This window comes from Crocodylus porosus, unplaced genomic scaffold (assembly GCF_001723895.1).
Source record: "Crocodylus porosus isolate Cpor-Errol unplaced genomic scaffold, CroPor_comp1, whole genome shotgun sequence".
NCBI lineage: Eukaryota > Metazoa > Chordata > Crocodylia > Crocodylidae > Crocodylus > Crocodylus porosus.
Genome location: NW_017728940.1, coordinates 1,724,954 through 1,739,408, shown reverse-complemented (window position 1 = coordinate 1,739,408; position 14,455 = coordinate 1,724,954). Strand labels below are relative to the sequence as shown.

General features: G+C 50.7%; 1 long non-coding RNA gene across 1 annotated transcript in view; it reads left to right on the top strand.

The window, feature by feature from the left end:
* LOC109318594 overlaps positions 1-7,412 on the top strand; it is a 26,642-nt gene extending 19,230 nt beyond the window's left edge. Inside the window, exon 2 of the long non-coding RNA XR_002103284.1 lies at positions 2,527-7,412. This is a non-coding gene — a long non-coding RNA (uncharacterized LOC109318594). The remainder of the gene's footprint in view (positions 1-2,526) is intronic.
* The last annotated feature ends 7,043 nt before the right edge of the window (positions 7,413-14,455 follow it).

Genomic DNA, 14,455 nt, shown 5'->3' with positions numbered 1-14,455 from the left:
GCCGGGCTGGGGGCGCGGGGCCCTCCGGACCGCGGCCTCGCCTCTCCGTGTTCACAGCGGACCTTGATTTAATGTCACACAATTAAGGCACGCGGTGAATGCCAAGAGAGGGGCCGCCCCGCAGCGCCGGGGACCCCGGCCTGGGCCCGAGGGGTGGTGGGCTTCCCCTCGCAGCCGGGGGGCTGGGGCCCCAGCTCTGAGCTCCCCCCCCCAAGGACGGGGGTGGGCGTGGGGGTCTCCCCCGCAGCAGCTCGCAGGTCGGGGGGCAGCCCCCGCGCCTCGAGCCCCGCGGTTGTTCCTGCCCTTGCTCCGTCTCCTTGTCTGCGTCCCTAGGAGCCTCGCGGGGCACAAAAGACGATCCCATTGAAAAAAAAAAGGAGCCCGGGCCGAAAGGCAAAAGGCCGGATCCTGACTGCATTGAGCGCAGTGGGGCTGGGGGCTGCAGCGGGGGGCCCAGCTGAGACCCCCACCCGCTGCCGCAGAGCTGGGTGCGCGTTGCTGAAGCGCCGCGTGGCTCTGGTCTGAGCACGTCCCCGAGCCAGGGTCAGCGGTGGCACACGGCCGGAGGGGCCAAAGCCAGGCCTGGGGGAGGCTGCAGGCTCTTTGGAAGAAGGCCCAGGTGGCTTTTAGCTCAGCTGTAATGAGCAAAGCAAGGCTCCTATAAAGGCCACGGCTGCTTCTCCTTTGGAATTAAACTGCATTTTTAATGGATTTAGGGTGTAATTTCATCACCCCCTGACAACCTCCCCTCCTGCATTTGTGGTGGAGGGAAGGACCTCCTCCCTGCCTTGCCGAGGCCTCTCCTCCATCCCGCTTTTTGTTTCTTCATCACCCTGTTTCGTGCTAAGCATTCATCTCCCTGCTCTGCGCTGAAGTCCGAGGCAAGGAGGGAGTTAAAAATCCAGTAGCCTTCACTTATGTATGTCAATACATAATTCCCCCCCCCCCGGCCAATCTAAATTGCTAAGGGACCCACAGGAATATTTTTATCCCCCTGCTATGGAAATTCATTATAATAAAGCAGCCAGGCATGTGTCAGGCCATCTGTATCCCCAGAGACATAGTGGCAGCTCATTATAAGCCATAACTGGCATTTTCTGATATAGAGCTAATTTGACAACAGGCCATTAAAAAAGTTCCCCTCTGCAAAGCCCCCGTTCTGCACCTTCAGGAGAGGAGTCTGAAGGTACCTTTCAGCTCAGGTTTTACAAGGATCATAAAGCTATTAGCGAGGTTGTGCTGGTCTTGTACCCACCTCCCCCACCCCCCGGACAAGCTGGTGGATCAAAGTGACAACAGGGACATGTTTCCCTGGAGCAACTCCGTGCTCGGCCGGGGCATGATGCAAGGAGAGCGTCTCGGGGGAGCATGCACAACTCATAAAGGATAGTTTCATGGATACAAAGACCTGACCAAACCCACTGAAGAAGTCAAGGTTTTGATGTCACACACTTTGGATCTGACCCCAACGGCCCGACCCTGCAGGCTCCAGGCGCGAGTCATGGGGTGATTCCCAGAACTCCCAGATTTTCTTTTATCGGCACTTTGTGTATTTGGGTTTTTTAGTCAAAGGGTCCGAAAGAAACACTGGCTTTTTCGAAGAGCTCGCGAGGGGGAACAGGAGGGCTTGGGAAGTGCTGTATGGCAAGAAATGACGGGGAAAGGGAAGGCAAGCATGCAAACGCCGGGAAACCCATGTTCCAGAGCAAGCCGTGAAAGCGGCAAAAATGGCTCGTCCCCTTTTCCATAACTACAGTTATCAGGAGACTGCTGTGGTCTAGATCTCAGAAAGAAGAAAGCCCCCAGGGATGCGTTGCAGCTTCCTAAGATTTTTCTGATTTGAACATTATTTTACATGAGAGAGTTAAAAAACCAAACAAACCCTCATTCTGCATCAGGCTTTATCTGAGCAGCGGCTAAGGGTTTTTGGGGGTTTTTTTGTGCAAGCAATGCGTACATCTGGCCTCACGTACAGTGAGGCAAGGAGTTAATGAAGTGGAAAGAGTGAATATAGATAGAAGACATTTTGGAAGAAGCAGGGTTTAACCAGGTAGAACCTTATTTACTGGGTTTTCTTGGAGAGAGGCTTGATTTTTAAAAGAACTGGAAGTCTGTCTCCCCCCCACCCCGAACACTCATGCACAGATGAACCCACCTGCACTCAGATCCAGCTATGCAGTATATTAACACACATTTATTTTTGGACGTATTCAGACATCAGTTAGATATTGCTGGTCTGCTCTTAACAGGAACCAGAAGACACTCATCCAAGAGACTGGGAGGATGAGGGCATCGTGGGGTGAAATACAGTCTGTCTGAAGCGGGTGGGGGCATCTGAGTGAGAGGTGGGAATGAGCCAAAGGGGCAACATAGTAAGGTAGGGGAACAAGCCACAGTCCCTTGAAGTCAAAGGGAGTCTTTCCATTGGACTTCAGCAAACTCGGGATCGGGCCGGCACTCTTGCTCCCTACCTCATTTTTTCCAGCTTCCTTCATGGCGTTTTGTTCCTTCACTTTCTTCTTCCAGATGCCAGCACTGCCTTTTCCTCCAAACCCTTCACTGATGCTGGAAGGAGGAGGGACATTTCCTCCTAGAACAAAAGGATGGAAGAATGGAGTTGGGAAGGGACCTGGAGGGTGAAGGCCTTTCCATCCCAAACACCTCTCCCGCGCCTACAACTCACGACCCCAGCCTAGGGGACGTGGCCGATTGCAGGGTGGTCTCCGGCAGCCAAAGCCAGTGCAGTCCTTGCATGCGTCAGATCAAGCCAGGTGGATGGGGCTCACCGTGGCTGCCGAGGGAGTTGGCCTGGCTGCCCCCGCAGGTCATACGCGAGCAAGCCGGGTTTTAAACAAGCCCCCGTTCCGCTCAGAGGTTTGTTCATTTTTAAAGACAAAAGCCACCCACCCTCTGCCCCACTTGCATCTGTTGTCGCTGGCAGGATTCCCAGCAACTTCAGCCACGGCTGGATCAAGCCCTCGTGGAAGTCGATGGCTACGTTCTCCAGGAACGTAACTGTTTGAGGAGTGGGGGCACAGCATTTGGCCTCACATGGGCTCATGATTTGGGTTTCCATCCTCCTCCTTAATGGCATCCTTGCACCTGAGATATTCCACTTGTAACTTGAGAGCAGGCCCAAACCAGTAAAATGCTGGGACCAAATTTGCAACCGCTGAAAAGGCAACAGAGCAGCTGGCGCTCTACTGGGTGGTCAACAGGGCTTTTGCTTGTAGGCTCCTGCCCATACCCACAGTGTAGGGTCCCGTGGGTTATTCCCTTTAGAAAGGAGAACTTGCTGCTGTCAGTCCTGTCTTAGGTGCAGTCCTGCTTATTTTCAAAGACCGTCCAAGTCCTGGTCCTGTGAGCACACGGGGAACCAAGAAGAAGAGTTCATTTCTTTGCTCAGCTCTGGGGTTTTTTTGGAGTTTTTTTGTTCAGCCAGCAGTTCGCTCCCAAACTGCACGCTCCATCAGCCTTCTTCCAGGGTCGGGCTGCCAGTGCCCGCGCTTCTGTTGCTTTCATGCTGCCTTCATGTCTCCTACTGGGATGTTTTTCTTGCTTCTCCCTTTTGCACATGCACATCTTTACATAACGGCACCCAGCTAAACCCCTCTGATCGCCCTGTGCATCCCTGTTTGTGTGCATCGGTAACACTCTCCCCCAGGTCCCAGCTCCCATAAAGGGGCTCAGTGGCTTCTTTCTTCAATGAAGGGAAATGGTGAACGTCCTTCCCCCGGTTTCAGCAAACCGTATCCCAGTCCTTACCACTGCGCTCTGTCTCAGCTCCACTCACCCTTCCCGCAGAGCCTAAAATTGTGGCGGTGTCTGAAAGACGGTCTTAGCTCTTCACATACTTGCAGGGTTGGAACATTTCACACCCCAATTGCCCTCCGATCCAAACCTTCTTGGGCTTTTTGCTTTTCCGCATCCTTCATTTCAGCCTCTCCGGCCGGATCTCTTTCAGAGAGTCCTGGAGGACGATGTTTCACGGGCTGCAACAGACCTGGCCGGTCTCGGTCTCTTCTCATCGCCCATGTCTACAGCTTCATCGTCCGCTCGGGGCAGGGAGCCGTGCCAGCGCCCCGTGCCCTGTGCCTCCTCAGCAGGACCCTATTGTATTCATTTATGGCCTTATTTATTTGGCTCAGGACTGCACAGAGTCCTTCCCCCGGGGTAGCCAGCGTCCACCCTCCTTTCTTGCAAGGTTATGGAACAGATGGTCTTTATTTTTGTTTAGCAGAGGCAGCCATCACCTCTTCTCCAGCAAAGGCCTGCATCAAATCTTTGCACAAAACCAATGTTCCCAAGAGTCTCGTGGCCCTTGGACTCCAAGCACCTCCACTAACCTGTGTGCAGTTCACCAGGGACCCCAAATCAGCAACGAATGTGCTCGTTAGAACGTCAGCTGCCATCAGCTCCTTCTGGAGAAAGCGTGAAGCCACTTCTGCTCACATCTCTTTGCTCCTACTTTAGAGCCATGCTTCGTTCCTGTGAGTGACTGCGCTTACTGACATGGAGCTCAACACACTTCATTGGTTTTTCTGTTATTTAGCTGAGCTGCTTCTTTCTCGGACCTGGGGAAGCTGGTCCAGCATCTCTCCCAACTGAATCACAACTGTAAGAGATACCACCGCCTCTTGGACACTTCTTGGACCGCTGCAGCTACAAGCCTTCCTAGACCAGTCTAGGAAAGCCATGGTGACACCATGCTTGAAAGGCCAGCTTTTGTCACCCAGCAGGCAGACAGCAGTGCTGTCCACTGATGTCCCCATGTGCAGCCCCCCCATGTATTAGGGCCAGGGTTCTTCTTTGCAACATGGGCCCCACATTTTCTGTCCCGTTCCTTTAGAGCCCACTTGGAGACATTTGCTCCTTGCTAAGTTAAGGTTTGTGCAACCCCAAATATCCAGGGGTCTAACGTGGCTCTGAACCTCCTCGAGCGCCTCCCATACACCCCGCTGATACTCGCCTGTACCAGCCGCTCTTCTTTCCTCGTGCCATCCTATTTGGTACTGCATCTCTCAAGTCGAACTTATCCCACCGGGACCAGAAAGCTCTCTCGGCTGTGCTTTGTAGGGAACCTGCCTTCCAAGAGGGTGGCTGGTTGTCCAACTGCACGCTCTTCTGCTAGCAGCATCTCTTACCGGGAAATGCTGAGCTGCTCTGGAGATCATTTCTGCCATGTCGCAGCCTCTTTGGCAATAGGTGCATGAGGAACATTGCTCTTCCCACGGTCTGGGGAAGCAGAGACATCCCCCTCTTTTAGGGAGCGAGCTGCCCTGAGCATTTCATTGCTGTCCTGCTTCAGGCACCATTTGCAATTAGCCTGCCAGGTGAGGCCTTAGCGGGACCATGCTTGCGTGGGACAAAGCACAGTGCTGCAGCCTGTCCACCCACCTGTCAGCTTGTCATTCAGGATTCCTAAATCGAAACAGCCATGAGCAAGGATGCAGGGGCAGCCCTGACCATACTCCGCCTCCCATTCAAATAGCTGCAGGAACGTTTTACAGATTGAACCGCTGCCAGGAGAAGTCCCTCCATTTGGTGCAACACTTGTGTTCAGGAATACAGGCTTTGGCCAGCATAAATCCCATTCTCTGTAGTCCGTTTCTTTATTGGCAGAGCCCACGAGCTGGGAGCACTGGCACTACATGAAAGGGATTTTAAAGCCTAGATTGGCCAAGTCGGGAGCAGTCAAGAGAGCCCTTGGCCTCCCGCTGTTGCCCGCACAAGTGGTTTTTCTCTGTCTATGAAACAGTTTTACCACTTTGGCAAAACCATAAGTCAACTTTCTTTAATAGGGCAAATTTTTGCAGTGCCCAGATCAGTGTGGAGGGAGGGGGGTGGGTATGGGATTGGGCCAGTTTTCCCCATTCTCAATTTTCTCTCTGTCATCAGAAAAATTCCCCTCTGGCTGATTATATCCCGAAGGGCAATTGCCGTTGCACTGGGCTCAGTTTCAGGCTGGCAGCCTTCAGCTAATCAGGGACCACTTGTGAATGGATCACTTCATGCTCAGAGGTTTTAGGAGGCACCTGGAACCGCCTAGATGCGGCAAACCTGCTGAGGCAGCCACGTACTGCCAGAGGCATGCCTTGCAGCCTTGTCCTACCACAAAAGCAGTCTTTTATTTTTATTTTTTTCTTGCCCTTTGGATCTGTTTTCTGCTGGCCATTTTGCATTTTTAAGACCCAAGAGGAAAACCAGACTGAACCTGTTGTATGTAATGCCGTGAGAAACAAGCATCCTTTAAGGTGACCTCAGTGAGCTTTCCATAGTCCATGCAGTCTCATGCTGCACTCTTCTTTTTTAAGCTGGTTTTCAAGGCAAGGCCCAAAGACTGGCTCACCTTCTTGATCCAGTTCCTTCTTGACCCCCACCTCCTTATGTGCAAAGGAGGCCAAGAGGAGATGTCCAGTTTGGGCCAGACCTTTAATCTGGGGTTTGCTAGTTACTAGGAGAGGTGGGGAGAAAACCGAGCCCCATGAGACCTGCCCAAAGAAGAACGCAGCAGCCTAGGTTTGCAACACAAGGCAAACAAAGAAGCCATCCACCCACCCACCACGGCCAAGGGGAAGAGAGAACTTGGAGAAGCCAAAGAGAAGGATGCGGCACAGACGGGTCGCACCAAGGTGCATATTACTCAGAGCTGCACTGAAAGCACCCAGGCCAAAGAGAGTAGGAAGGGTCTGCCAAGTCCGTGCCTCATGCACCCAGAGCCAATTGTGCATCAGGCACTATAGCGCTCAGAGCTGCCTGCCACGCCGAGCAGGAGACCTGATCTTCACCAGACCCCGCCACCCCTGCAGCTCCAGCACCCCACACCACCAGGTTTTCCCAAGGTTAGAGGTACCCAAGAGCCTGGCCTGTCATCTCGGTGCCAGCAAGCCTGTTGAGCTGCAGCCTGAGCAGGGTGAAGTGGTGGAGCATTTTGCAGAGGCAAGGCTGAGCAGCTCTGTGGAGAGAGGTACAATGTGAAGGTTTGCAGTTAGAAGCTAGCCCCTTCTTCCAATGTGCAGAAAGGAAGGGTCCGGGAGGGGAACCCCCCCCCACTGATTACACTTTACAGGGAAAAGCAGCTAACCCCTCAGGGACTCCTAGGTGCGACTGAAGTAGAAGTAGGACGGCATTCCCCCATGCTCTGATTTTAAGTGTATATTTATGATTGTACATAGGACATGCACCACATTTCTCATTTTAAATGTATACCATCAAGACTAATTATTAATGTATTTATGCAGCTGTTAAACACGATTTAAATATTCACCCTATTACGTTTACATGCGTGCACTATACCGTGGCACAGAGCCCCATTCAATACTGTGATTTAGAACAGCATCACACAGCTATAATGCAAACCCAGCCTCTTTTTCCAAGTTTGGTAAAAAAAATAAATTAATGCCCTCAGGCCCAATCCTGCTCTCACGGACAGTGAAATTAAAAGCAGCAGCCGAGGCACCGGCCTGGCCTCGGGGAGATCAGAGTCGGTGCCCTGCACTTATGGGCTCTGAACAGGTGCAGCTTTCATACTCTGGCTCAGGCCTGGATACCGCTGCCAAGGTCACATAGGTCTGGAACAGCTTCGGTTAGGGCAGGGGGGTGACTCCGGATTCACACTGGTCCAACTGATGTCAGACTAGAGCCCGCACTCTTTCGCCTTTAGAGTCAGAGCAAAACAGAAAATAGCCGGGGTCCAATTCAGCACAGCTGCTCTGAAGTCAGCGGAGCTCCTGCCGAGTACCGTCACTCTGCCATTTATTCCTCCCCTCTGCCAGTCCCCGTGCTCGGGTTCAGCACGCCAAGGGGTCTCACGCAGGTCCTCTCTCCCGGGCCTCCAGCGTGCTGCATGCCAGACCAGAGGTCTCTACCGGGGCTGGACCAGACGGACACGCACTGCGGAGCAGACACGGAGAGGCAAAAGCACACGGTCTCCGCTCCATGCCAAGGGCATGGAGGTCTATCCCGTGCAAAGGACTGGGCAAAGCTGAGCTTGGTTTTAGCCAAGCTCACCTGACCCCACTCAGGAGCAGGTTTGAGGTAACCCGGCAAAGCCCTGAAAATGGAAGTCTGCTCATCTACTGAGGGGTTTTTGGGAGAGCCAGGCAAGGGTTTCCCCTAGACAGATGCCCTTTCTTCCCCGCTGCACAGTGGGTTTTCCACCCCCGATGTGGGCAGGAGCTGGAATGCAGCCCATTCATACCAGCCACGGGGCGGTCGCATGCCCAAGGGAGCTCCACTCGACTCATTCACCTGCCGGACAAGCCTAGAATAAAACCAGGCGCCCAAATCCAGCTCTCTGCTTCGCCAGAGCGGCCGGCTGCCTTGCTTCAGCCGAACAGACTGGGCCGGGGTCCCTGGGGGTGGTGGGTATCTCAGCTCCAGAGGCCCGGGTGGAGGGGAATGGGGCTGGGGACAAATCATTATCATAGATAGGCCAGACATCTATAAATAAATGGATCTCATACATAAATGCATGTTGCCAAGCAGGCCTGGACTCCAGAGACTCATCTTGTGGGGAGGGGGGCACCAACTGCACTGCTCCCCATCAGCTCATTAACTCTTTCAGTGCCGCAGCCACCGAGCCAGCAGCCAGAATGGGCGAGAGAAAGAGGGATGAGGTCATGCAGGCAGCAGGGGCTTGAGAGCCCCCCCGCACAGACACAGCAAAGGGGGAGCTGTGCCCGAACCAGCCTCCTGCCTCCTCTCAGCACCGGGGGTCTCCTGCCCATTAGCCCCGTGCTGCCTTCTGAGGCTAACGGCAGGACTGAGAGATGAACAGGAGCAGTGCTGGGACGTGCAAGGCGCATGGCTCAGACCGCTTCCCGCTAAAGCCATTCTCTGCACAGGTTTCTCACTCTCTGCTTCAGCAGGACCCCAGGCCCCAGGGGGCTAACCCTGAGCGAATAGCTGACCCGAGCCATCGTTCCCAGCCTGGGGGTCTCCCAGGAGCTGTGCTGGTTTCTGTCCCATTTCTGGCCTGCTGCTTGTTCTGCACCGGTTCAGCAGGGCCCTTTCAAGCCCTGGCAGCAGGGTTAGTTTGGTGTGGTGCCGGGGGTTATGCACACATTGGGCAGAGGACAGCTGGGGGCTCAGACCGAGGTGGCCTGTGGCCCCCTCCTTACCCTGGAAGGCTAGGCGGCAGCACATCGAACACGTTGCACACAGTTACTCGTGTGAGACACTGCAGGTATCTCCTCCGTAAGGCCATCCATCCATGTCCTGCCAATGCAGCCGCACAACTCCAGCCAGGTCAAAGCAGCCCAGATGCTCTTGCAGACGGTTTGCTGTGAAGGCTCAGGCAAGTTCCTGCATTCCTCCCCAGAGCAGCATACACAGCCCAGGGAGGCAGCACCAGCCCTCTGCTCCTGTAGGATGTGCATTTTAAATGGGGATCTTTTCTAGCCCCCGACATGGCTTTTTAACCTCTTCTCCCAGAGCATCTAGGATAATCCCAGTGCCCCCACCTCCAAAATATGTTCCGCCGCCCAGAACTGGGCACAGCCTCTTCCGGAGCAGATGGAGCTGCTGTTTGAGCCTGCAGAAGTCCCTGCACTTCTTGGATCTTGGGGAAGAGTCTAAGCAGAGTCCTTGCTGCTTTCTGAAACCCCACGTGAGACCAGGCTGCATCCACTTGGAGGGGAAGACTCTCCCGTAAGGCTGAAGCAGGAACAGGCCAGTGAAACCAGGCTAAATGAGGTTGGTGTTTCAAATTAGAGCGTGGGCTCCCTCCCGTGGGTAGCCCCAGAATCACACCCACCCTACATTTTGATGCAGTATTTGGCTAACATTGTACAGATCCTAGGACTGGTTCTTGATTTCACCCTCTGTGTGGAACCATTCCCCTTGGTCTCCCTTTCACATGCTCTGTGAAGCCACCTGTGCTCCATTTCATTTCCCCATTTTAATAGAAAAAGGTTTAAATTAAGCACCTGCAGGAGAGCCACACACCTTGGGAAATGCACCCACATGGCAAGGAGATAATGCACCAGAGAGGAGGGGGGACTAAAAAGTGTAAGAAAATAAAAGACTCTTTGGGTTTTCACTGATCAGTCCAATACCTGCCAGCTAGCCCTGCTTTCCCCCTCATTACCTCCTCCAGCTAGTGCAAAGCAAGGCTGGTGCAGGCAGATCCTTTCAAGTCACCCTAGAGCTGGAGCGTTAAATCAATCCAGGGGATCCAAAATAGCCCTAGATACCGAGGAGCAGTCATCCAGCAATTACAGTGAACAGGCCACATCCCAGGACAAATCCTCCAGCCTCGCTTCTCAGTGCAGCCCTTTCTTTGAGGAAGAAAGTAACATGCCTGGCCTAGTAGGTCTAATAAAAGTTCTCAGAGGTACCCAAAGAACCTGGTATGCCTGGCCTAAACCTCTTTAGAGCAGCAGGAAGGGGGGAGGCAAGCTAAACAGCACGAAGCAGAGATAAGGCCACTGGATGAAAGCACAGTTCAGATAAGCAACACAGCACCAGGAAATTAAAGTTTTCCGGCTGCCACATTTCTGATCTAAGTGCACCCTGCTCAGGAATTAGCACCTGTCTGACATGGCCTCCACAGGCAGTCATCTCACTGTGTCATCTGCCACGAAGATCAACGTGATAAAAAGATGCTGATGCCAAGTCCGATCAGCTGCTGCCCAGTCTTGCCTGTCATGGGCACCGCCAGCAGAATGGGACAGGGTCTCCAAGTGTATGGGGGAGTGGGATTATGCGCGTTGTAAGAGTGAAAGATTATGTACAAGTGTCAGAATGGGATTATGATCAGAACCAAGTGTGAGAGTGGTATTGTAAGTATGTATGACCGGGGTTATGTGCATGTATAAATGGGAGTATCCAAGTGAGACTATAAACTCGTAGGAATGGGAGAGTGGGATGACAAATTTGTATCAGTGTCAGAGTGGGATTATGCGCGTGAATGGGGGGAGAGCCAGACTTGAAGCATATACGAGTGTCAGAGTGTGACTGGACATGTATGCATGGGAGAGTAGGGTTATAAACATCTATGAAGGGGAGAGTGAGGTTATGAGCATGTATGAGCGGGAGTGCATGGGGGTGGGGGTAATGATCATAAAAGGGAGTGGACAGAGGGGGATTATAGTTATAAGTGAGTGGGATTCTAAGCATGAATGAGTGAGAGTGTGGGATATTGAATATGTACGAGTGGTAGAGTGGGATTATCACTATGTATAAATGTCCGTGTGGGATTCCAAGTGAGAGCAGGTTTATGAGGCTGGATCAGGGAATTGTGAGTACATACAACTGAGATGGGGATTATGACCAGGTATAAGTGGGAGAGGGAGAGTGGGGCTATGATATGGGTGGGATATGTGGTTTGAGTAGGAGAATGAAATAGAGTATGTGCGAGTGGGAGAGTAGGATTATGAGGGACAAACCAGAATTATGAGTATGTATGCATGAGAACATGGGATATTCAGCATGTACAAGTAGGATTATGAGCACATCTGCATGGAAGAGTGTCGGAGTGGGATTATGAGTACGTATGTGTGAAAACGTGCAATTACAAATCACTGTAAATCATCATCACAAAGTGGGATTAAGATCATATGCGAGGCAGAATTTGATTAGGAGCATATAAATGAGAAGAGTGAAAATGAGATTACGAGTATGAGAGAGGGTAAGATTATGAGCATGTACAAGTGTCAGTGGGATGCTGTGCACATATGAATACCAGAGTGGGATTATGAGCATGTATAAATGGAAGGGTGTCAGAGTGGGATTCTGACCAAAAATGAGAGGGACATTGGGAGTATGAGCAATGTGTGGGTAGAAGAGTGCCAGAGTGAGATTTTGAGCATGTGTGAGTGGGCGACTAGCAGACTGGAATCATGAGCATGTGCAAGTAGAAGGATGCTAAAACAGGATTATGAGCATGTGTGGGTGGGAGTGGGATTCTGAGCGTGTATGTGCTAATATGAGATTATAAATGTATGAATGCAAGTGTCTGCGTGGGATTCTGAGCATGTACATGTACTAAAATGGGATTATGAGCATGTGCAAGTGCAAGTGTCAGTGAGATGGAGTGGGCAAGTGTCAGATCAGCTATTCCCTAAATTGGGAATGTGATCATACAAGTGCTAAAATGGGATTATGAGCAGGTATGTCAAAGCAGGATCAATTTGCAAATACTGAATTATCAGCATGTATGAGTGTTGGAGTGGGATTCTGAGCATGTGAGAGCAGGATAGTGTCAGAATTGGATTATCAACATGCAAATATGGGAGTGCAAGTTTGAGCGCATTCTTAATCCCAGTCTCCCATTTTTCCACTCATAATCCCATTTTCCCGCTCCTGCATACTCCTACCATTGTCACCCTCACCCCCAGCTGCACCCACTCTCCTGTATAACTTGCAACCGTGCATCACATTTCCTAGAAGGGAACTATCAGAAGTAAAAGGAATCTGGGAATCGTGTGATTTCATACCGCTTCACTCTAGAGGGAATATTCAATGAAAATATCAAGAAATTAAGTTAATCATTTTTGTAAACTGAAAACCACATTCCAGCAAATAAAATTCACTTACCTGTGCCTTTTCTGGATGGAAATCATTATGCTTCCTGATACGGCAATACCAGGACAGACTCATAACTAGGGAAGGTTGTTCGGCCCAGATTCTACTGTTGGACCAGCAAGTCACAACGCAGGGGCCTATTGCCTTTCACAAGAAAGTGAAGCTTCCTTCAAGTTTGTAGCAATTTCCCTGGATTGGAGCCACAATATGATCAAAAAGCCCCAAACACCACAGCTTTCTTTTACAAAGTGGGTGAGGGAGAGGGGTAGCTGTCCTGTCCTGTTTCCACCCCACCCTTTTTTTTTTTTTTAAACAGATACAAGCAGAGAGGCAGAAGGACAGTTTGTTCAAGACAAGCGGCAGATCAGTAGGACTATGGTTCCTCTCCGATTTAAACATTAAATCAGAATGTTTTGCTTAAGGGAAAACATATAGCAAATGCTCCAAAACAGCAAGCCATCATCTTTGGGGGTGGGGAGAAAAAAAAAAAACCATGCAAGATTTAACAATAAACTCCTGGAATTAGCTCACATTATGAACCTCCTCCTTCAAGAGACTGCGCACGTGCAGGATGCTTACAGCCAAGAGTGTTGCAAACCTCTATTCCATCATGCAAGAGCAAATCATTGCTGTTTTGTGCAAAACAAAGGCTGCACCCAATGTGCAGTACTGTAGTACTAGGAAACCACTTAGCACTACCAGGTCTGGGCTTTCTCAAAGGGCTAAAGCCCTTTAAAAGCAGTTAACGTGTTTTAGCAGGTCTTCAAAGTTACACTAGCGTCTGAGATAAATCTTAAATTTTAACTCCATTCAAAAATACCCTCCTTTCCGCTACACCTACATACCCCTTCCTATGCCCAGCACCCACAAGAAACAGGGGAACTAATTACACATAAGAAACGATGAAACTATGTAAAGTACTTGTTGGTTAAAAAAACAAAACAAAACAAAAAAAACCTAACGAGACTATTCTCTCCTGCACTTCTGCCTAAGTGTTACACTCAGCTATGGTGGGTAAGGCCCCCTCCAAGAAAAGCTCATTTAAGTTCACTGGGCTTCTGCAACAAGTAAAATATTTCCCTCCAGCTGATGGCCTTTTCAGGAAGTTCGAACAACCTGGATTTTCCATGATTGAGTTTTTTTGTGTTTTTTTTAAAGAGGAAAGCACTCATTCTAGGAGGAGGCATGTCAATCTGCATGTTCAGTGCTGAGCTGGGGAGAGGGAGCAGCAAAGGGGAAGAAAGAAAATAAATACAGCTGGGGTTTTCAAAGGAAAAAAAATAAGATCCTCAGCTCTGATTAAACTCCAAGTTGGGCATCTCGCTCCCAACACCTTTGAAAATCCCAGCCAAAGACAGCCCATGTTGTTAGACAGCTGTGCACGCATTCAACAATCAGATTAGGCAGTTAACAGAGCAGCTTTATACATACAACCTTGAGCTAACAAAGCCAAGGCAATTTGGGCATAAGAAAAAAAAAGATCCAACCCAAAGATTTTTTCCATGAAGCTTTTCAGCAAATGGTTTTGTTTTATAGAGTTGAACATCTCTGCTTCTGCAAAGTGACCTCAAGCATAACAGCACAGTGCTGGTTCAGGAAATTCAAGAAGTGACAAGCAATTTCCCTGCCCAAGGTGAGGAAAGTGTAGAACAAACAGTTTGACCAACATTGATTTAATAACAAGGATATTGTTTAACAGGACATTTCCTCAAGAATGCCCATTTAACTACAGTTAAGCACTTCTCCAGAGCTAAGATGCTTTTTTATGGTCCATTTGGCAAAAAAAAGGGGGGTGGGGGGAAGGAAGCCAAGAAACAGTTCAGGATCAAGAAACCAGCATCTATTTTAACTGTTCCCCTCCCCCACCCCTTTTAATGACCAGCATTAATAGCAGCAAGCCAGTGCTTGGTGCTTCTACACTTGCAAC